At 34.6% G+C, this 24,004-nt stretch overlaps 2 protein-coding genes across 2 annotated transcripts in view; one reads left to right on the top strand and one right to left on the bottom strand.

Moving 5' to 3' along the window:
• The window catches only part of LOC135208424 (serine-rich adhesin for platelets-like), a 92,703-nt gene that overhangs the window by 62,346 nt on the left and 6,353 nt on the right, over nucleotides 1-24,004 (bottom strand). The gene's annotated exons all lie outside the window — the stretch shown is intronic.
• Nucleotides 1-24,004, top strand: part of LOC135208425 (vacuolar protein sorting-associated protein 53 homolog) — a 308,005-nt gene that overhangs the window by 30,233 nt on the left and 253,768 nt on the right. Inside the window, exon 2 of the mRNA XM_064240578.1 lies at nucleotides 14,171-14,225. The gene's annotated coding sequence lies outside the window, so the exon portion shown is untranslated. The remainder of the gene's footprint in view (nucleotides 1-14,170; nucleotides 14,226-24,004) is intronic.

Genomic DNA, 24,004 nt, shown 5'->3' on the forward strand with positions numbered 1-24,004 from the left:
TCAAATCGTTTACAAAATCCCATCGGCTCCTGCCACATTCTACACCCCTAAATTGAACGCCACACCCACTCCCCCCCCCCCCCTCACCCCTACACACACTAAATACTTCTAGAATATTCTTTCATCTAAACACTTTTGCTAACACTATCATTATATCTTTATTCCATTTTCGCAGTGTTACCATATTATGCACCCCTTTCCCAAGAAAGTTTAATCCTTTTTCATTCATCTAAACATTGCTAAACCGCAAATTAACTTAGTCAAACTTTTCTCTCTTTTACAACATCGTCATCTCCCAGCAGAACTTACAAGTTACACATTTCTTTAAAATAACACCATACACACCCAGCGCACGTGTGCCGCTTATGAATATTCAATATGAATGTTTTCCTGTATCGGAACAGCCTTGCTATATATATATATATATATATATATATATATATATATATATATATATATATATATATATATATATATATATATATATATATATATATATATATATATATATATATACATATATATCAATAGAGGGATCCACAGTAATATCCTTGTTTATCTAGATATAATATATTTATGGAAATATATACAAAGCTGAAAGCTTTCGTCCATCCTCCTGTGGACTTGATCACTAAGCTTAGTGATCAAGTCCACAGGAGGATGGACGAAAGCTTTAAGCTTTGTATATATTTCCATAAATATATTATATCTAGATAAACAAGGATATTACTGTGGATCCCTCTATTGATTTCTTAGAAGCACGAAACAGTGTTTTTATATCGCACATATATATATATATATTATATATATATATTCTATATCTATATATTATATATATAAGATATTATATAATATAATATATATTAAATATTTTCTAATATTTATTTTTCATTCATATATATTAATATATATATGTAAATATTTTATAATATAGTTATATATATAATATATAAAGTAAGAGGATTTTGCACATAAAAAAGCATTATGTAACAAAAAGAAAATCTTTTAACCATAAGAAAATCGTTTGAATACTTAATAAGAAAAGATACATAAGTGTACACACAAACACACACAAACAAACAAACACACACACACACACACACACACACACACATATATATATATATATATATATATATTATATATATATATATATATATATATTTGTGTGTGTTTGTGCCCGCACGTATGTATTTATGCAGGTTCGCCATAAGGAGTAGAAAATGAAAAACTAAGTTCTGAGTACTTTCGTGTAATTGTTATACATCTTCAGGGTACACTGAAAAAGTATATTTTAAGATGATTTGGCCTGTTTTGTGACTTAGGTTATCTCTGTTTTATTATGTTTAAAAGATGCTCTTTTTCTTACTTAAAGTTTGTTTATGTACAATATTTCTCTTAATTATTCAGGGCACGCAGAAAATGTATAACAATTACATCAAAATACTCCGAAATTTGCTTTGTATTTTTCCGTTTTAATAGCGAACCTTCAAATATGATATGCTCAACGTTTGTGATTCCCCGCATATGCATATATATATATATATATATATATATATATATATATATATATATATATATATATATATATATAAACTCCCATTTGGCTTTGTAGTGATGAGCGAAACCATAAAATGGGAAGAATTCGACAAGTTAAGAGGGCATTGCAGTTATTATAATTCCATACATACATACATACATGTCATTTATTCATGAAGACAAAAGCCCAAATCTATTAATAATTAAAAAATTTTCCCTTCGCCTGGTTTTTTGTCGTTTTTGGTTCAGTGACTTTGTCGCACAAGTTGGCCAAACTTGTAAATTTGAAAGACATTAATCCTGCTATTCCGTGTTTAAATATATATATTTGTGTTCGTTTGTGTGTGTGTGTGTGTGTGTGAGAGAGAGAGAGAGCGAAAGTTGAGGGCCATCACTAGATCCACATGACGGTGGACTATATCGCCTAAAACGCATTTGGTGGTGGTCTTTGATGATGAACTTCCCTCTTTCTCTCCTTTTCCTTCTTCTTCTTCTTCTTCTTCCTGAATTATGAAGACGTAAGAGGTTGATATCGTCCAGATGTCGACCATCCGTTTCCACAAGAGACAGGAAGCTCATCCAGGGCTGTCAGTCAGGTCGTAGCTCTCGGCAATTCCATGAGAGAAACGATCAACCTTTTGATTTTCTATTGTTTTTTCTTTTTGCTGCATAGATAAACACTCAAAATGAGTTTAATCTCTGTCACTAAAATGATTTTTTTCACATCCTCACCATCTGAAAAAAGAGTATCACAAAGCTGTCGATGCTTCACTCTGATTGGTTCATTTGATGGTGATTTTGGTGGGTTGGACAGATGGTCGTCCTTGTAGAGTAACTGGACGAGCGTTAAATGATTGTTCCGTTCTTTATGGAATTGGTGGACAGGAAATGAATTGGCTTTGTTCTTCATGATATGGTCAAGATAAAAAATGTTCTTGGTAGCTTTGTGTATTCTAAATTTTAGAGGGCGAGGTGTACACACATACGCACACACACACACACACTATATATATATATATATATATATATATATATATATATATATATATATATCATACTCCATTTTTTCGTTTACAGAGAACAGGGTCACAAGATTAGAGCCTTTTATAGAGATCAGGGTGATAATCGAATGCCATTTTCGTGCCATAACTGACACTGGCACCTGTTTACAGCTGGATCGACTGGTGAACGAAGCATATGTTTAAATACATACATACATACATATATATATATATATATATATATATATATATATATATATATATATATCGGTAAAAGAAGAGTTCCGTGCATATACATATATATTTGTTTAATTATTTACAAATTTATTATTTATATATATATATATATATATTATATATGTGTGTGTGTGTGTGTGTGTGTGTGTGTGTGTGTGTGTGTGTGTGTATATGTGTGTGTGTACTATATATAAGAATTTTATCAAATCTCTTTCTCTCTGCGCGCTGTATAGCTATATAGCGTCTTTTTCTTCTTCTTCTTCAAAAATATCCGTATATCAATTTCGCTGTGTTATTTTCTCGCTCCAGATAAAAAAAGGAAAATTTCACTTCCTATCCAATTTCGAACGGCTGCGCTAAAGTATGGAATCGAGTTTCCTGTGAGCTACTTTCTACAATGACGGAAGGAACATATTTACCTTCTTCACTTCGGTTGTTTGATAACACTTTATAGCAAGAGGTGCAGACTTGCACGGTCAATCTAACTTACAGAGAAACAGATATATAAGTCGAGATTTATTAAGACATATTACACTTTTCTCTCCTGTCACACCTCTGAGATTGGTTGTTTTAGTGTACGAAGTACAGTCACTGAAAGCTAATCTAAAAGAAAGTAAATAAAAATATATATACGTATATATATAGATATATATATATATATATATATATATATATATATATATATATATAATATATATATATATATGCATCAAGCTACAAAAATTTAATGTCCTCTCATATCCAATTCGCTCTACCTTGGAATTTATATATTTTCATAAATGTTAATTGAAGGGGAATTTTTTTAGTTGATAATAATTTCGTCCTCTCGTGGGTTCGGTGATATATATATATATATATATATATATATATATATATATATATATCTATTACATACATATATATATATATATATATATATATATATATATATATATATACACAAGCAAACAGATGGAATTTAAGGTTAGATTTCTTAATCTCCAATAGATGAATAATAACAAAAGCAGCTATTTCCAACCCAAAAGAAAATAGCATTGGATAGCCACCAGGCAGACAGACCGACGGACGGAGAGAAATCTGCCAATAAAAACTAGAATCTGCGCAATTGGTAACATTACAGAACCATCATGACACAGACATTAAACATCTTCATTACTCTACGGAAAAAGACCAAACACCGTAATTGTCATCGGCAAGAGTAAAGGCTCCATATTTAATGCTCGTGAAAGTTTATTTTGCCCACTATTTTTGGTCACAGTACTTTTTTTCTAGACGTGTTCATCACAGTTCTTGAGGTCGTTGTCTAGTATATCTTTATATTTTTTGCTACATGAATTCTATTTTTAGAAACGTTTCTTTAGAAAATTTATGTCAAATTACTACCGACGAATTTCCAGCAAGATCGACAACAACAACATAATATATATATTATATATATATATATATATAATATATATATATATATAGTATGTATATATTTTATATATATATAAATATATATATATATATATATATATATATATATATATATATATATATATATATATATATAAATGATGTTATATAAAATAAACTATTTTAATGATAAAAATGACGGTGATATAAGGATAAAGCTCTGGCTTGTGAATTATATATAGTATATATATATATATATATATATATATATATATATATATATATATATACTTTGCTCTTTTTTGGATTCGCTTGTCACTACAAAGCCTCGAGATCCAACTTCAAAGAAATATGAAAGAAATCATGATGTCCGGTAACAGAAAACGAACCCGCGATGCCATAATCACAACGAGGTCAACTCAGGATCGAACCCAGGTCTTTCAAGTGATAGGCAAGGCCGCTGACAAGTAAGCCACACAAATCATAAAAGAAGTTGGACTATAGTATACCACAGTACATAAGGCTTTCTTTACCTGGGCAAGCAAACTGCCTCGCACATGTACCAACGTGTTTTCAGCAGTGACTCAATTGACAGATTTTCATTCGAATTATCTCACTTGTGTGATTATGATAGAAATAATCGACGCACAAACACGTGTGAAACACAAATTTATTTCTGACTCACATCAGGATCGAGCCCAGGAGCAAAAATAATGCTGATTTGTCAGAAATTTAATTCTGTTCCCCACGTGATTGTGTGTTGATAATATATATATATATATATATATATATATATATATATATATATATATATATATACATATATATATATATATATATATACATATACATTTATACATATATAATTTATATGTGAGTTCTCGCTCGTGCGTCGACCTGTGCTTGCATGTATTTTTACCAAGTTCCGGTAAGCTATTAACTTCTAGATATATCTGCTAGTATACACAGACACACACACACACACGCACATATATATATATATATATATATATATATATATATATATATATATATATATATATATATATATAAGTCGTTGGCTACAATATTAATTTCATTATTTAGCGAAACAACCCCTTCATCTTCGTTTAATTCAGTAAACTAAAACAGTACTCAATACACTTTCTGGTATTTTCACGTACCTTGATACTACAACGCTTGTACGAAGCACCTAATATCTTTATTTATTGGTAAAATATTTAAGTCAAGATATGTAACAACGAAGGGACAGGACTTTCATTTTTTCCATCGGCACTGGGTGTAAAATTCTAAATATTAGACACTAAAAGATAGTAGATATTGTGGCCCTGTGATGCTGCCTTTAGGCGAAACTGTTTCCTTAAGGTGGGTGTCGGCATTTAAGAAGTGGTTCAACTTGGACCTTTTGTTTCCCACGCCACCTTTAGGCGCACTTTTATTCTAATTTTCTATGGCAACATCCTGAAGAATCTATTTTTGTTCTTGTTTTTTGCAGCCCACAATTTCCTGTCTGCCATGTCACTTATAACGTAATTTGTCGAACAATGATGCTGAAAACGAAGAAAAAGGAATGTTTTTTATTATTAATGAGTTCCTTCTTTTGTTAACCAGTGCATGTAATAAATCATGCTCATTCAAGTGTATGGAAAATATAGGAACTCAATTTCTTTCTGCCGTGATGAATTATGAAAATCAAATTTACACTTTGAAGCCAGCGAAGACTAAATGTCTGTCCATTATGAACTGCACATAATTTGTTTAGGAGGGAAATCATTGTCTCGTTTGAAATACATGAGAAAGTCAAGAGTAGAGGCTAAACAACTATCCAGATAGATCAAAGTTTTAGGCACAGTAAAGAAATACCACAGTTTACACAGTGCAAAAAAAAAAAAAAACACACACAGTACGACCGACACGCATACATATATATATATATATATATATATGCTTAAAAAATCACAGTAGATGCACGTGACTTCATAAATAAGCGAATACCACGGGAAATGATAGACAGGAATCCAAGCGCTTTCGTCTTTATTCAGACATCGTCAAGGAGCTCCTTGACGATGTCTGAATAAAGACGAAAGCGCTTGGATTCCTGTCTATCATTTCCCGTGGTATTCGCTTATATATATATATATATATATATATATATCTATGTGTGTGTCTGTGTCTGTGTGTGTGTCTGTGTAATAAAAATAAAGTATAATTTACGTGTGACTTAATAATCCCTTTGGGAGAGGATGATTAGCTTCATATTTACACAACTCGTAGCTGAGTCAGTTATTTTAAGCAATAAGAAGGATCGTTCCTCTGATGTGACGATGAGTTTTATTATTATTATTATTATTATTATTATTATTATTATTGATTATTGATTATTATTAATCAAGCACGTGTTGTAAAACTATTCCCATACGAAACAAGAGCGAAGACAATAAAGTGTAGTGAGTTAGAAGGAGATGGACTGTGAATTTTGCGTTTTGTATTACGCTGTTAGTATCAAAAAACAAGGTTCTTCATACAGATCGCCTGAGGAGGAAGAGTGTTATTGGTACAAAGCCAACTGAACCTAAAGCAGATGGTCTTCGGCGAAAATATGAAAGCAACGCTTTCTGAGAGTGTTATTTACCTCTAGCACCCTCATAAATTTCTTCTGTGTGACCATTTGTAATATTCCGTAGCTAAACTATTATCATGATGATGCATTTTAACTCATGAAGCAAATGATCGTTTATATTCATGATTTTTATAATCTCGTTTCTTGTTTTTATTTCTATTTCATAAACACCTACTGTTTGTATTCCCGTGATAGGTTTACTTCCATCATTTTGATAATTTTATCGTTGTGTTATATAGATTCAGCGATGATAACAAAATTTAGAAGCACTTCGAATCATTTTTTCACCTGTTTGTTATTGATGTATATAAGTTAGTTTATCTGTGAAAAAAATTACTCTATTTATTAATAACATTGAAATAAGAACTAAAAGGTTTGAGATGAATGGGGTTTTCCGGGGTCTTCATCTAGGACTAGTATTTCTTTGGGATCATTATCTTTATATGTACAGTCTTTTGTTTATGTTTTCACGGTCATCTCCGACGGGCTTGTACTGAACACGCCGCAAAGGTGGCTATATACCGGGTTAAAACCCGTGCGGTTAACTATCTAGCAAAGATCTGATTAATGTCAGCAACCTCGCAGTTCTGGAGGAGACAATGAACGTTTTTTGTTAAGGTTCAGGAAACATGTAAGATTCACATATGAGTTCTCAATGATCCTAGATTTCTCGGTAAGTAAGAATTTCTATAGTAACAATAGAAAAGAAGCGTGGGTGACTAGACACTTAGGATTAACCTCAGTAATGGGAAACTTTTAAGTAATGGTAAACGTTCGAGATTAACATTCACGTGCACATGTGAGTACCTGCACTCCGATTTTATGCTTATAAATATATATATTAAAGAGCCCTAAAACATTTCTGAATGTGGTAGGTATCCACTGCATGTGTATCTGACAGGATGAGACACTCTTCAGTCGTGCTGGCATTCTATTATGTAATGCTCGGACATGTAAGAACACAATTACCACTACTTTATGACCATCATATTTTTATTTCCTTCGCATCGAAAAACTTCCTGGAAAAAAACAAAAAATAAAGCCGAAAAGGGTCTTCACGTCATATTATTCTCAGCCACGGACGTCTAATTCACCGATATTCACACGTGACTATGCATTTTCAAATTCCCTTCGGTCAGTCGTTAGCTGTTCGGTTCCCCCGTGACTGGTCTTCAAGTACATTACTCAAGAATCTCAAGGACGCCCCGTGAGAAATATACCACCCTCTCTCTCTCTCTCTCTCTCGTCCTTCCCTTTCTCTCCTCTCTCTCTCTCTCTCTCTCTCTCTCTCTCTCTCTCTCTCTCTCTCTCTCTCTCAGTCGACTAAGCAAGTCATCCAAATGCATTCACCCACACCTCTGCTCGGACATTTCTTATTTTCTTCTCCTGCTCTTTGGTTGCGCGTGGATATGTCTTTTTCCTACATTGACCCTTCTATTTCTGTTTGCTTTTGTGGCTTATATGCATTGGAACTTCAGAGGTTCAAGCGGAAATGCAATGCGTTATTACCCTAATAATTTTCGTCTCGCATTTTGATACATTTTTATCCATTTATTTATTTACTACTTTATTTACTTTAATAAGTGGGATCTCTTCTTTCTGTATTTTACTTTACTTCCTCTTACTTCGTCTTAATGAACACCATATTCTTTGGAAGCTTCAATTTCAAGTCAACGGCCCCTTTGGTGGGCTTGTTTTATCTACTGAATAATAGTAATAATAATAATAATGATAATAATAATAATAATAATGATATTGAATATTCGAATGTCAGAAACGCCCTAGAGTTGTAGTCTATTAATATGTTCTGTTTTATCAGCACCCTTTTCCTCTTCGTTTTGTATTTATTTCCTCTTCATTCTTGTGCATGCTTTGAATGCTTATTTATTAACACGTCTTCTAAAAGCACTACACAGAGTTTCAGACTGATATTTTTGTCAGTCTATTCATTCTATTACTATTAATGTATTTCTTTTTCACTTTCCTATTTGATGTTTATGAGTGACTAAAAGGATTCTGTACTTAAAAACAGCTACCTAAGTTTCAGTTCTAATTTCCCTCTTGATATTTTTCGTCTTTCCCTTGATTTCCGTTCTTTTTTTTTTCGCACGATCAAAGCTGCCTTTCCAGTTCTAAAAAATTTTTATCTATTCCTTTTTCTCTCCTTTTAATTGTTTCGTATCATAAAGCTTATTCAAAGATATTTTGCACGTGTATTTTTCCTTCAATGCGGGAGATGTCTATTCAAACACTAGTTCGTCTTTTTCGAAGTTTTTTTTTCCTTTTAATTGCGGCGCATTATTAAAATATTCATTTGCAACTCTACTTATATTTGTTCTTTTCCTACCTGTACCAAAATATTTTGTTATCCCTTTTCTAATTTTTGCTTATGGTTTTTTTCAATTTGTTTTTTTGTTTTTTTACGAGAGAATTTTCTTTGATCAGTGACAGTCAATAATTTTCCTTCTCGCTAAAACTAACGCATTATTCAATATCAACAAAATGTCAATTGCTTTAATAGATATAAATAAAATCACATACCTTATTTTTTTTCATATCTACCCACATCAAAGTAATTCGTAGACCACTAAGTGACGAACGAATGCGCCACTTTCAATGTACTTCGCAACCGGACGTTGTTTTTCGCCAATCACTGCAGCGCGCTGAGCGTTTTCTAAGTCTTTGAAGCGAAAACGGAGGGTTTTCAGACCTTGACCAGATAGATGCACACAGTTAAGGGGCGTCTTTGTGAGACATCTCAGGTAACCATAAACTAGCAATGTATTCGTCTGTACTAACTATCGATTCGGTATTATTTTCCTGACATAGTTTTATATTTAGGATTATATTAACACATAATCTTGCACCCATATATACATACATACATACACACACACACACACACATATATATATATATATATATATATGTATATATATATATATATATATATATATATAATATACATGATGTGCATTAAGCTACAAATGTCCTTTAATATCTAATTCACTCCACCTCGGAATTAATATGCTTTCATATATTATGTTAACCGAAGGGGAATTTTTTTTAGTTGATAATAATTTCGTCGGCTCACGGGGACGAACCTGTAAAGTAAGCAATCAGGACGTACAGATCATAGGTTCTCGCCCGTGAGCTGACGAAATTATCAATTAAAAAATTCTCCTTCGGTTAAATATGAAAAGATATTAATTCCGAGGTAGAGTGAATTATATACTAAAGGGCATTTGTAGCTTAATGTGTATATATGAATCACGGTGATGTGATAAGACTCATATACGTATTACATATATGTATATATATGAAAGTCCACAAACTAGTTAAAATTGTACAAAGGAGAAAAAAATATTAATATTTTTTAAGTATCAATATTTTTTTAATTATCAATATTTTTATCTTTTTTGGTAATATTTTAACTAGTTAGGGGACTTTTTTAAATTGCAAATTGTTTATATATATATATATATATATATATATATATATATATATATATATATATATATATATATATATATATATATATATATTACATAATATCATCGGGAGATTGACGAGAGTTAGGAAAATTACAGGTGTACATACAATATTGAAAACAGTAGGACTACAAAAAGGAACCTAACTGTGGAGTTGGTATAGGGTAAAATATTACAGAAACAAGTTAAAGAGTTTGAAAGTGTTTATAAGCATAAACATTGAAAGTGGATATTTTTAGGAGCAAGATCATGAGAACAAAAAGAAAGCAGGGAAATATGAATACTTGAAGAATGAAAGTAGATCATTTTCAAGTGAATTTTGGAGTAATTGTGACAGAGGATGGGAAGATGAGAGAAGAGGCGAATCACAACAAAGGGGAATCTATGGAAGCAGCAGCATCGCCACAAATGCTGTAGAAGAGTCTATGGAAGCAAAGTTTGAAATGTATGAAGGCAATGTTCATCCATCTCTCCTTTATGGCAGTGAAGCGTGGATGTTAAATGCGAATAAGCTGACACAAGGTGTTGTTAGAGGTATTTCGAAGAGGGTTCGTTGCTTGAAGAGGGTGTAGCGTTATAAGCTGATGAAAAGGCGTCATTTGAAAGTTCTGGAAAGGTAGATAAAGTGCCAGAGAAGTTTTTGGCTAGATGGATAGAGGAAGTGTTAAAACAGAGTTCCTTAATATCCAGGCCGAGTCAGAGTGTATAGAAGGTAAAGGTGAGTGGCGCACGGTGTTTGGAGTCAGTGCCTTAAATAAATCTGCAGACCAAGTAGACTCTGGAAGTTTATCTCCTCGTTACGGGAAGATATATCAAGCAGTTGATATTGGTATCCGGCAAAAGGAATAGATTCCTTTATGCAGCATTTAAAGGACGAACGGAGTAGTAACTGATGTTTCTAATTTTCATCAGAAGCCACTATAGTAAGAATAAATAGAATGTATATATATATATATATATATATTATATATATAATTATATATGTATATATATATATATATATATATATATATATATATATATACTATATATATACACACACACACACACACATCGAGCTACAGATGTGTTCGACAGAGATTTGTAAGATCGAAGTCAGTATCAACTTATAGCCTCACTTGTTGGCCGAGTCGATGATGTCATTGGAGTCCTAATTTCTCCTCAGCTCGGTTAACATATGAAAATATATTAATTCCGAGGTAGAGCGAATTGGATATTAAAGGACATATGTAGCTCCATGAATGTATATGAATATATATATATATATATATATATATATATATATATATATATATATATATATATATATATATATATGTAAACAGAGGGAGAGAGAATGGGTGTGACTATGCTTCTTTCAAGGACACGTTGCCCGGAAGATGGAAAGGATAAATATGTTTAATGATGGGAAAGTCGAGTTGAACACGCCCCTGGTGATCTAATCATCTCGTCAATAGCTTGAAACGACTTCCCTCGCCAGAGCCAACACGACAAAAAGGGACAAGTTATGTAACACATCTCCAAATGGACATGCTACGCAATGCAAAATACCTGCTGGAAGAAGTACGGGTATCATGCTTCGGATACTGGATTTTTAGATACCTTAGTGCAGTGTCTCCTAAGAGAAAAGAAGTCATTTGTGAACGACTTACGGGATAGCAAACTGAACCGATGTGAGAACCATTTTCTAATAATTACTTTTTTTAATGAGGTAACGATCGTTTAAACACTCATGACCAATTGCATTAATAATCATAATTCATGATTAGCCACGTTTTTCAAACTTGTTAATCAGCTGTCAAGGCGAAGATGGGCTGATATCGATTCTTAGTACGAAAACTTGAATTCCACGGGTAGCTAGTATATGTACAGGTGAGTCAGTATTTTCTTATTATAACGCTCTTGATGGGTCAGTGGTCAGTCTGTCATTGTCGCTTATTTTCGTTCTTTCCCAACCAGGCAGCAGTTCCAATTCCACTGGTGACGAAGGCCTTGTTACTTATAATTCCCGATGAGTGTAAATTATTCCCGAGGTATAATGAATTGGATATTAATCGAAATTTGTGACTGAGTATATGTGCGTTTATATATATATGTGATATATATATATATATATATATATATATATATATATATATATATATATATATATATATATACACACACACACACTCACATATATATATATATATATATATATATATATATATATATATTATATATAGTATATATATAATATATATATTATATATATATATATATATATATATATATAGTATATTTAGTATACGGACGACAGAGAGTAATAAGAGTTAAAGAAAATACCGAATGATAAAATAGAATAGGAGAGGATTCTAACACGTATTATTGTGTTCAATAAAGAATTGTTATCGCAGGGTTATTGTAAAGAAAGAGAATGTATGTACGTGTGTGCCCTCAAGGACGCATACTGCAATTGATGTTATCATTAAATTATGAAGTTTCAAAGTGCCATTTTCTAAAGAATGTCTAGAGCAATTCGATAAATACTCAAGGGAACTGCAGTATCACTAGGTCCTAATTGACTCTTATTTTCTTGATAGCAGGAATTGGGAAATGTCTGTCATAAAAGAATTAACGATGGCGATGGTATTCTTACAGTTATTAGGAAATTTACTTGGGATACTGAAAAGGTTAAGGCACCATGACGTCCACTCCATGCCAGCTAGTCAGGATACATACATAGATATATGTATCAAGACCTGTAGTTCCATCACATTCTAATTTTTCTATTTACTATTTCAAATAGGATCTTCTATTAATAATATTAGCTGGTAATAAGGCTGCTGATGAGCAAGATCCAAACTTGATAAACTCCAGTGTCGTAGGGCTGTAATTATGTCAGGATTAAAAGACGCACGCACAAACTCTAACCACTACTATTCATAGGTTATCATCCCGACTCTGAATGCATTGTTGGCTGCATCAACTTGATGCATTTTAACCCCCAAAAATATTTGAAGCTTAAAATGTAAAGCTTCTACAGAAACCTAGATGATCTACTGTAGTGGTTGTAGAGGTGAGGCTCAAAGTCACGTTACTGACTGGCTCTTTGATATGTCAAACAAGAATGAAAGGAGCCTCCCTGAATTAGAAGAAATCCCAACAAGTACCAAGAATAAAAAAAGAGATCACACAAGAATGGCATTTATCAAAGCCCTGAACGTTCATGGCACTCAACGGCATTAACAAGAACGTCTGCAATGTAAGAATGATTTGCTGTGGCTTAATCTTAGATGCTACCTAATTATAATTTTGCTTGTTTGTTTGTATGGTGTTTTTACGTTGCATGGAACCAGTGGTTATTCAGCAACGGGACCAACGGCTTTATGTGACTTCTATCACCAGAAATACACATTTCTCACTCCGCAATGGAATGGCCGGGAATCGAACCCGCGACCACTGAAGTGAGAAGCAAACTTCAAACCAACCACGCCACTGAGGCGCTGCCCTAATTATAATGCACTTTTCAATTACTGTATTTTAGACTAAAGGCTGTGCTCGGGTTTTATGAGCTGAGGGGCTTCGTGTTTCTACTATGAGATTCGTTTGTTATGAGTCCTTTGAAAAACATTTTTTTCTCTCTCTCTACTACCATAACTACTACTGCTTCCTTTTTAACACATTGGTAAATAGAGAACCTTTTCCGCAGTTGTTCTACATTTACCTTACATTTTTCTAGTCACGCCTATAAATCATGGTTTTACCTTGAAACGTTTTCTATTTTTTCCCGGTCGGGTAACGTTTAATTGGCCATCCCCTCTTTCTCTCGTTGCCTTTGGGGGAAATTATTGAAAAAATAGTCAGTAAGAGCGGTAACTTATGACACAATTTTTTCTTTTTTCCAGAAACTCCAACATGAATCTATACAATCATGCCGGTCCCAAGTCCCGATAAAAAGGGGTAAGTTTATTTCTTTATTTCTTAACACGAGTAATTAGCGCTGAACACCAGTGATCATCTATGTCAAAATGAATGGTGAGAGATCATTTCTACTTAACCTTTTCGTGAAAAAGTAACTACAAATTTGATCAGTCTGTTGCCAAATAGAGTAGGTGATAATGAGATCCGAGATCCCTCAGGGGAAGCTGTTGAGTAACCGCATTTTTCTCTGGCATTGGCTGAAGGAGGAACTGGCTACAGTCAACTACTCAAAATAGAAATATCCGTGTCTTATAGGATGAATTTCTTCAGCGGAGTTTACCTGATTCTTTTTGATGAGAGCCAGATTTCACCAGTTGCATTCAAGTTTATATTTAGATAGGAAAGTGCGAAGCAGCACGGAGAGATAAAACACCTCAACGCGCTTCTGGAATTTACTCGGTGTCAGCTGCAGCGGTCACGTGATTCAAGTTTATCGAGAGAAAATCATATTTCGAATTCACGAGTCACTGACATAATCAGCAAAGTTGTAAACGCGGAGAGAGAAATTGGGAGCACCTACTTTACGAGAGAAAGAGAGAGAGAGTACAAAAACATGTTTACCTCATTCAATAGGAAGAAATTGTCAGGACTGGGAGCACATCAAGAAATAAATAGACTATTTTAACGCAAGAGGATCGAAGGTAAACTATATGTATATAAATAAAAACAAACAAACAAAGAGCCGTTGTAGAGGCAGGTGGCGTTGGCAGTGTTCTTGACCTACGCTGGTGCCCTGACGACTCAAAAATAGTTGATAAATTTATTTCATTTCTGTCTTTGTCGGTTTGCAACTCAGAACCTTGGCCACACCTTCCGTTCTCGAAGTATTTCCTAATGTTCTTGGCCATTATCTAAGTATAGAATAATAACAATCGATAGATTTTAGAAGCTAATTCATTTATTCTTGAACGTGTTGAGAGTTCGGCCGCCAGAGAAATGCGTTTCTCTCCTGCCGCTGCCTGCCTACTACGAGTAGGTAGTATAATACCTATGCTTTATAAAACTGCGGTTTCTGTAATTATGAGTTGCCTTCAGTAAGTCACCATGGCTTTCTCGCCTCGCTTAACAGTATCTATTTATGTCTTTGAAATCTCTCGTGTTTTTCATTTTGAGCTTATTGTTTTTGTTTACGTCATCTGGATTCATCCGCTCTCTTTGGCCTATTTTTGAATCTTGTTTGCAAGATTCTTTTCTCGCAAATCATTCAGATGTGTTTTAGTATTTTAATCTCCTTTCTTAGTTTTATGTAAAAGAACGCTATTGAGATGGTTATTTGTCTGTCCGTCCGCGCTTTTTCTGTCCGACCACAGACGTTAAAAACTGCTGAAGCTAGAGGGCTGCAAATTGGTATGTTGGTCATCCACCCTACAATCATCAAGCATACCAAATTGCAGGCTCTTAGCCTCAGTAATTTTTATTCTATTTAAGATTAACGTTCTCCATAATCGTGTGTACGGTAACGCTGTTGGTGCCAACAACACAGGCCACCACCGAGGCGTGGTTGAAAGTTCCATGGGACGTGGCTGAGAGTTGCATAAAGCATTATACGCTGTACAGAAAATCGATGGCGTATCTTTTTATTTTTTTATTATTATTTCTTGAGATCTTTATTACGATCTTCGCATTTTGCTGGTTCTTAATCAATGTTTGTTTGTCTTATCCATGACTCATTCATGAATTTTTTAACTTACGTCGGTCGTGAGGCCAGATAAAGACGGAGCCTTTTAAGTAGCCAAGTTTTACCAGGAGTTACGTCAAATCCTTGTCATCTGGTGCAAGGGTAATGGAATACAATGAGGCACGAAACTCTGATAAAGTAGGCCTAGGCTTGGCTACTTCCCAGCACGGGTAATTTCTGAATATAGAATCAGAATGGATGACCCCTATTTATATTCGAGCTACTTCCTTCTAGATTCCGACTAATCTTATTATGATTAGGAATAGAGTGAGGAGAAACGCCATTAACTTGTTATCTGCTTAATTAAAAGCTGATAAAATAAACCTGTTTCGAATGAAAACAACAGTTAACTTATTGTAACTGAAAGGAATTAATGCATGCAAAGACACGCATACTAATATATGCGTGTGCGGCTGTCTGTACATGCAAGTATGCGTTCTTGAAAAAAAATGCTTGCATCAATGTAATCATAATATTGACTCTGGAGAGAATCGCAGACTGCGCAATGTCGTGAGATTTGAAACTGGGAGAAAACCGAACGCATTTCCCACTCCCTTTGTCTTGGCCTATGCCATAGCTGCCATATATAAATGCAGGTGTATCATTACTTCGAGTGACATCACCGAGTTTCAGGACCACCAATGCGTTACGGATTATTACTTCATCATTCTTCTTGAGAAATAGAAGCTGATGATTTTTGAAGACCTTGCGTTCGCCCCGTGGGATGGCGGTGACTGCGCTGTTACTGGAACGACAATTGTTGGTGCCGATATTTTCTATTATTGTTATTATATATTATTCTAAAAGTAAAAGCATTCATATGGAGCCACTAACTTGTGAAGCAAGTGTCCAGAGATTTTGTACTTATACATAAAAAAGAAAATGGAACCGAAGAAATTTGACATTAAATGAAGAAGGAGATAAACAAATATTCCTATTGACGTTCATTACTCAACGTTCAGAATCTCTCTCTCTCTCTCTCTCTCTCTCTCTCTCTCTCTCTCTCTCTCTCTCTCTCTCTCTCTCAATAACTGTACTAAGAACATCACTGTTAATCATCTATGGGAACGACTTCGAGCACAGTCCAGTATTCAGTTTGTAATCACAATGTTATACGAATGAAAGAATAACAAAATCCGAGGTGCAATAAACTGTTCCATGTTCAGAGGCTAGTGGAAATGGCAATCTAACGCCTTTTCCTAGCCCAGACCCAACAAGGGAAAGTGAAATAAATGAAGAGTAATGGTTAACCTCAGTTGAAACCACAACTTGAACTATAACAGGTGATAAATGTATGAATAGGAAAAAAAAGAATACAACTGGTTTTGAAAACACTAGAAGAAGGTCGGACTGTCATGCAGGCTAAGCAAAGATGAAAATTATGAGATAAGAGTAGATGAAATGCAAAGAATTAAAATCAATAAAAGGAATGATGCAGAGCTTTTTGTACTACGAAAGACACTGAAATCAAATAGTTAGTTAAGGCTGTATAGAAATAGTCTGGAGGATGATAAGTGACTGAACTGCCCGCCAAAAATTGCGCAGGAAATCATTGTAATTTAGAAAAGGCTGTGCTTGCGAGGAAAATTTCCTGTAGGGAAAATGATAAATCTGGGAACATTTTATCAAATAAACAGCCAATGCAAAAGGATAAGTAAACGAACCCAAATGAATACATCCTTCAACATCAGTATATGAAATTTATGGGATAATTTAAATTATATCTGAAAACTGACACTGTTAAGTTGTGCGCTGATGGAAGCACACAAAATCATCATCTGTAAATAATTTTATATCACTGTCACCCTCTCTCTCTCTCTCTCTCTCTCTCTCTCTCTCTCTCTCTCTCTCTCTCTCTCTCTCTCTCTCTCTCTCTCACACACACACACCTTTGTATATAGCATAGTGCAGCCATTAGTATGTTTAATGCCATAAACTGAGTGTGTCAGTTATATTGTATATTCTCACATGCGTGTATGTTTGTTTATAAATTGATCGATAGTCAGTGATCTTGGATTTTATGCTGATCTTCTTCTCCTTTGATTGTATCGTTCTTAAATTTGATAATGAAAAAATATTTATCTTTCTCGCGTTTGAACGCATAGTTCGTAAAGCTGATAAAAAACACACGCATTCTTTCTGTAAACAAGCAGGGAGCTACATAGCGTGCATTCCACTGGGGACCCTTCGATTGCGTCAGAATGTGAATGATACGTCGTTCAGTCTCCTGCTTCATGGCGATTTCGTCACACGATCGTTTTACATAGTGTGCGACGCCAGGAACCTTGTGCCAGTTTAAGCAGCATCTCCTTCGGAAATATTTATATACCAGAATATTCGGTTGGTAGTGGCCATGCATCCTTATTTATGGTTTTACACACTCACATACAACGCATACAAATCCACACACACAAACACACTTTTATATATTCTGTAACTCTGTTCACTGCTGCTGTCAATTTTTGTCAATTTTTTTTTATTTTATGTTCATTTATCTTTCATTTTAATGTATGTCTTTTTAAATAATTTAATTCCTTTAATTTTTATGTGTATATTTCGTACACTTTGTAAGAATAAATTTTTAGCTTTTGCATTTCTGAATTTTTTATTTATAGTTTTGTTTTTACAATTTTACTAGGAATTTTATTTTTCATTTTAACAGCCTGATGTAATGAATTGGATAATTACGAAACGTCGCAATAAAGACAGCCTGTACATCTGTGTGTGTCCTCTTCCCTTCATTGATGATTATTAATATGGATTGACTCCTGGCTCCTTGCACTAAGCTCTCTCTCTCTCTCTCTCTCTCTCTCTCTCTCTCTCTCTCCTCTCTCTCTCTCTCTATATATATATATATATATATATATATATATTATATTAAAATAATATATATATATATAGATATATATTATATATATATATATATATATGATATATATAACGCAAATATGTGTATATATATGTATCATCTTTTTATCAATAAATTCGGCTCTAGTAAGGGTTGCCGCCACATTTTTATTGTTGGAATTTATACAGTCAAATTGGCCCCAACAGTAGGCCACATACGATGTTATAGACCGATGGCATCTGCAGTTCCATTGCAGCCACCCAACCAGGTAATGGCTGAGTACGTCGTTGTCTCATTTGCCAGCTAGAAGGCCAGCCATGCATTGGACGTGTGACGGTTACCGGCAAAAGCATCTTAGCCATATTTCATGAGTCCTTATTTCTCTTCATATGTAACATTTTCCCACATTCCTGGGAGTGCATTCATTCCAGTATCTTTAGTAGAGTTGAGACGAAAGTTTTCCCTTTGGATTATACGTTCCTTCTTTCTCCTTTTCTCCAAATATTACGGGGCAGGAATCCTGTTACGGAGTTCACAAGAGTTACGGAGCTCAGTTCAGACCTCCAACCCCGTCTTCACCTTTTTACCTCTATAAGAAATTCGGTCAGCCTATATTCTCTGTAATCTAAACAAAACCACGTGGTAGTTAACATTTAGAAAGAGAGGAATTCGTTATCATCTTTTTTTTTTTCTTTCTTTCTTTTAAGTCGATTTTAATAATAATAATAATAATAATAAAATAAGGTGTTTCGCTTCTGCGCACATTCCTTAACACAAAATGAATTTATACATTCTCACCCGTGCACTAAAGAAGCCAAGAGACTACTTTCTCCTAAATCAGCCAGTTATTTTGACGTACAGTAATTATGTTTATTCTTTTCATAATATAAATCTCAGTTTTTCATGCCAAAAGACTGACATCATTTTCATATACTTTGGTTATCATTAGTGAGAGAGTAGATCAATTCTAAACGAAGAAATCATGTATCAACAAAAGAAAAGAAACTCATGCTCCAAAGATAAAGAGAGAGTTCATGAAAATAAAACTTGGAATATGTTCGAAGTCAGTGTTGACACTCTGCAGCTGAACACCAAATGAAACGTTGTCGACGTTCAGGTGGGAAGTCCAGAAGTTCTCCAGTATCAAACTGACCTAAGTTTTCATCACGTAACCAGCCGCAGTAGCACAAACATTTATCTTCACAATTATAGAATGATAAAAAAGAAAGAAAAAAACATTAGACGGAACTGGTTCCCTACACGAATGTGACATTGTTGTTCCAAACGAGGTGATTCTTGTTGTCACCCGACCCAAACTAAAGAATGGTCTTGATTCTTCAGATTACTTTTATGTAGTAAAGAGCTCTCCCATGAAGGGAGAACCCTTTATGGATTTCAGTGTCATACTTATACGCTTTATTAGTTCAAGAGCCTCTCCTTAAATTAATCCTGGTCCCCAGAAGAAGAGGTAGGTTATTCATTCTTCATCCAATCGTATCACTTCAGAATGCTTTTTTGGCTGGACGTGGGGCTAGCAAAGTCATTCTATAAGTCAACGCCCAGCAACCTACGATATAATTGACCATCTTTGTGTGACTGATAATGGGCCACAATAAGGGTCGAGAAGTCTCAGAGAAGGGAGGAATGCATTCGTGAATCTCCTTTTTCCTGTTCTTCTCTGTATCCTCACTGCAGCACATTTCCAAATCAGTGGTTTCAAAATTAGACATTCAACTCTTAACCCTCTTGGTCATTTCCACCTTCCCCAGATAGAAGCAAATACACATTTTTTCTACTGTCTTTCGATGATAACTAAGTCGGGGTTTTGGTCCACTTTTTAAAAACATTCATGAGCTTACTGACAGGTAACTTGAGTCATTCATTTATTCATGATGAGTTCTATTCTGGCTATACACATTATCGTGGATGGAGAGACACGTTGAAATCTACCCTTTAGAAAAGAAACAATTTTTCCAGCTTGTGGGACGGTGTATAATACACATTTCGCTTCCTTACCACACCACCATACACTAAATATTCAGTCAGAAAATTTTCCTTATACTCTTTGGTATCAGATGTTGACAAGAAGAGGAATCGCTGAGGTCGAGATAGATTTTGAAAGGAAATGTAAAGTTGAAGTGTTACTCCAGAAACACGATGGGGACAGGTAAAAAATCAGCCGAAGTTTCTTCGGCGCGATCGATTTTTCTGTACAGCGTATAATGCTGTATGAAACTCTCAGACAAAGTCCATGACAAACTCTCAGCCGCGGGCCATGAAACTTTCAGCCTCGGCCTGGTGGTGGCCTGTGTTGTTGGCACCTATAGCTGCGCCAGACGCACGGTCATGGCTAACTTTAACATTAAAGAAATAAAAAACTACTGTTGCCAGAGGGCTGAACTTTGGTATGTTTGATGATTGGAGTGTGGATGATCAACATACCAATTTGCAGCCCTCTAGCCTCTGCAGTTTTTAAGATCTGAGGGGGGACAGAAAAGGTGCGGACTAACAGACGAGGCCACATCAATAGTTTTCTTTTGCAGAAGGCGAATGGGACGGGTAATGTAGATGCTCTTGTCTACACAAGACCTGAAGGAAGCAAGAAAAAAGCCACCGACAGACTACCCTGCAAACAACTGCAACGATTTTATGTCTGGTAGCAATCCGGGGGCAACTTAGAATTAGGTTCCCATGAACAAGAGAAACGCCTGTTTATAATGCGTATAAGACAGTGCTGTCTATAAATGCATCTATGTAAATATGAATGCAATGTATGCGTGTATGCAATTTCATCTTTTCTCCCAAGATTTATCTCCACTTACACACGCACATCCAGTACACTGTTTGTTTAAGAGACTGATGTTCATCTCCGGATATTTATATAAAAGCAGAATTTTACATGTATATATATATATATATATATATATATATATATATATATATATATATTATACTATATATACGATTAGTACTATTATGCTACAAAGAACTCTAAACTTCCTGCTCTTCCTTTGTTTTTGGACACGCCCTGAGATCTGGTGACCTTGAACCAAAGAATGAAAAATATGAAACAGTTTATTACTATTTACCTGGCATCTGCCTTTCGAGGGAGTGGCTCAGAATCGTGAGAACTTTCCGCTTACTTGATTTCAGTCTCCAAGGGACGAGATCGCAAATCCTACGCCTTTGCCTTCTTCTGCCTGTTTTGGTCTTTGAATCCGAACGTTTTTAAAGGCTAGGACAGTGCGATGGGCAGCCGCATAGTACTAGCTACTAACCCAAACCCGAAGAAAACGAGAGAAATGGGAAGAAAAAACACAAGGACTTGACAAAAATGACTGGGTATGAGTAAAGGAAAACGGAAGAAGGAAGAAAATGTAAGGGCTTGATGTAAGCTGGCGTGGATCAAGGATGAATGAAGATTGTGCCTCATTTCTTAACAGCGGTCATACTTCGAGGTGATGCAACTTTCTCAGATAGCAACTTGAAAGTGACAAAAATACCCAGCCATCTGAAACACTCCTGCGTGCACGAGGTTACATGTTTACAAAAATAATTGATGGAGTAGTGTAAGCAAAGAGAAAACCTACCTTATATGAAAGTAGTTGAGAGAATAAAATGACAAAAAGACAATTTTATTCACAACGTAGAATGGGAATGCGGTTTTGAATCGATAAACATGGCATGATAAGAGGATGAGACTAGAAAACTTCAGAAAGAAAGCAATTGCTCTACAGCAATAAAACTAGACCGAGAAAGTAACCAGCGCTTTCATGCAGGAACTGTGACGCATAATCTGGTAATACGATGAAAGCGAAACTATAAAATCCTTTTTGGGAGGAGAGTGAAAAAAACTGCGACAGTTTCTTCATTAAAAAAAATCTAAAAGCAGAAGACTATGACGGAAAAAATTTAGGTGACTAAACGATGTCATGGGAAATAGGATGCACATAAGGTATAGAAAACGGAAAAAGGGTCTCGTACTTGTTATGTTTCGAAGTCAGGCGAAAGCGATACAACCTAATAGAATAGGAAAAGTTTTAATTAATATTTGTATCTGTGGCTGCATGAAAAGGCCTTGAAATGTGAAAAGTATTGCACAGAGGTTTCATCCTTGACCCGTTGTTGGAGCGGAAATGAGACAGATCATTGAAGGGTAAAGCGTGACAAATATCGAAAAAATAAAGTGAAATGGTATTGATGGAAAAATACACCCACACACACACACACACACACACACACACACACACACACACACATATATATATATATAATATATATATATATATATATATATATATATATATATATATATATATCTATATATTCATATAGCATATATATATATATATTATATATATATATATATATATATAAGCTAGTATTAATAATATTATATATATATATATTATATATATATATATATATATATATTATTATATATTATATATACATGAGTGTGTGTGTTTGAGTACATATAGTACTAAAACAAAAACGTGAAAATAATGAAATGAAAGAAAAATAGCATTCGAATACCAACACCAAATTAACATTAGAGAAAACGAACGAGGGAATGAGGCACCAGACGAGGAAAAATATCGTTGATTCAACGTATTAATTATGACAAAAGAAAACGAGTTTCATGAAGAATGAGCTTCCTTCCCCTCGATCGCCTTTGACAAGATCAAGAACTTCCCCGCTACATAATTTGGAAGTCTCTGGAATCCCCCGACAGAGAAAGAGATTCCAAGAGTTTTCTAGGGAAGTTGAAATTGGACGAAGTTTCTCGTTTTTACAATCAAGGTTGATTTGTCTTTCACGGATAGAAAACAAAACTTCTCGAGAGTTCGTGAGGCTTCGTCGCAAGACCGTCCTACTTTGCCTTGGGTTACGTTCAGGTGGTGATCCAGAAAACGCTCGCGACCGAATCCAGAAAATGACAAAAAACACAGCGGATTATCACTTTTCCTTTTGCATCATCTTTCGGGGGTTTGGAATCTCAGCCGAGCTTCTCGGGACTGTGATGCCGTGAATTTCCATCCCAGTAGCGCTGGTCTTTCTTTGTTCGCAACCGCAATTGCGTCAAATGTTAACAGACTCAAGTTTGCGTTGACAAACTATTTCTGACGAAGCCGCAATCTTTGACTTTTGCAGAAAAAAACACTCATTAGATTCAGCAAGCAATTTGCGTATTCTCGTATGAAGAGGAAATGTTCGTCGTTTACGAGTAAT

Source organism: Macrobrachium nipponense, chromosome 35 (genome assembly GCF_015104395.2).
Source record: "Macrobrachium nipponense isolate FS-2020 chromosome 35, ASM1510439v2, whole genome shotgun sequence".
Taxonomy (NCBI): Eukaryota; Metazoa; Arthropoda; class Malacostraca; order Decapoda; family Palaemonidae; genus Macrobrachium; species Macrobrachium nipponense.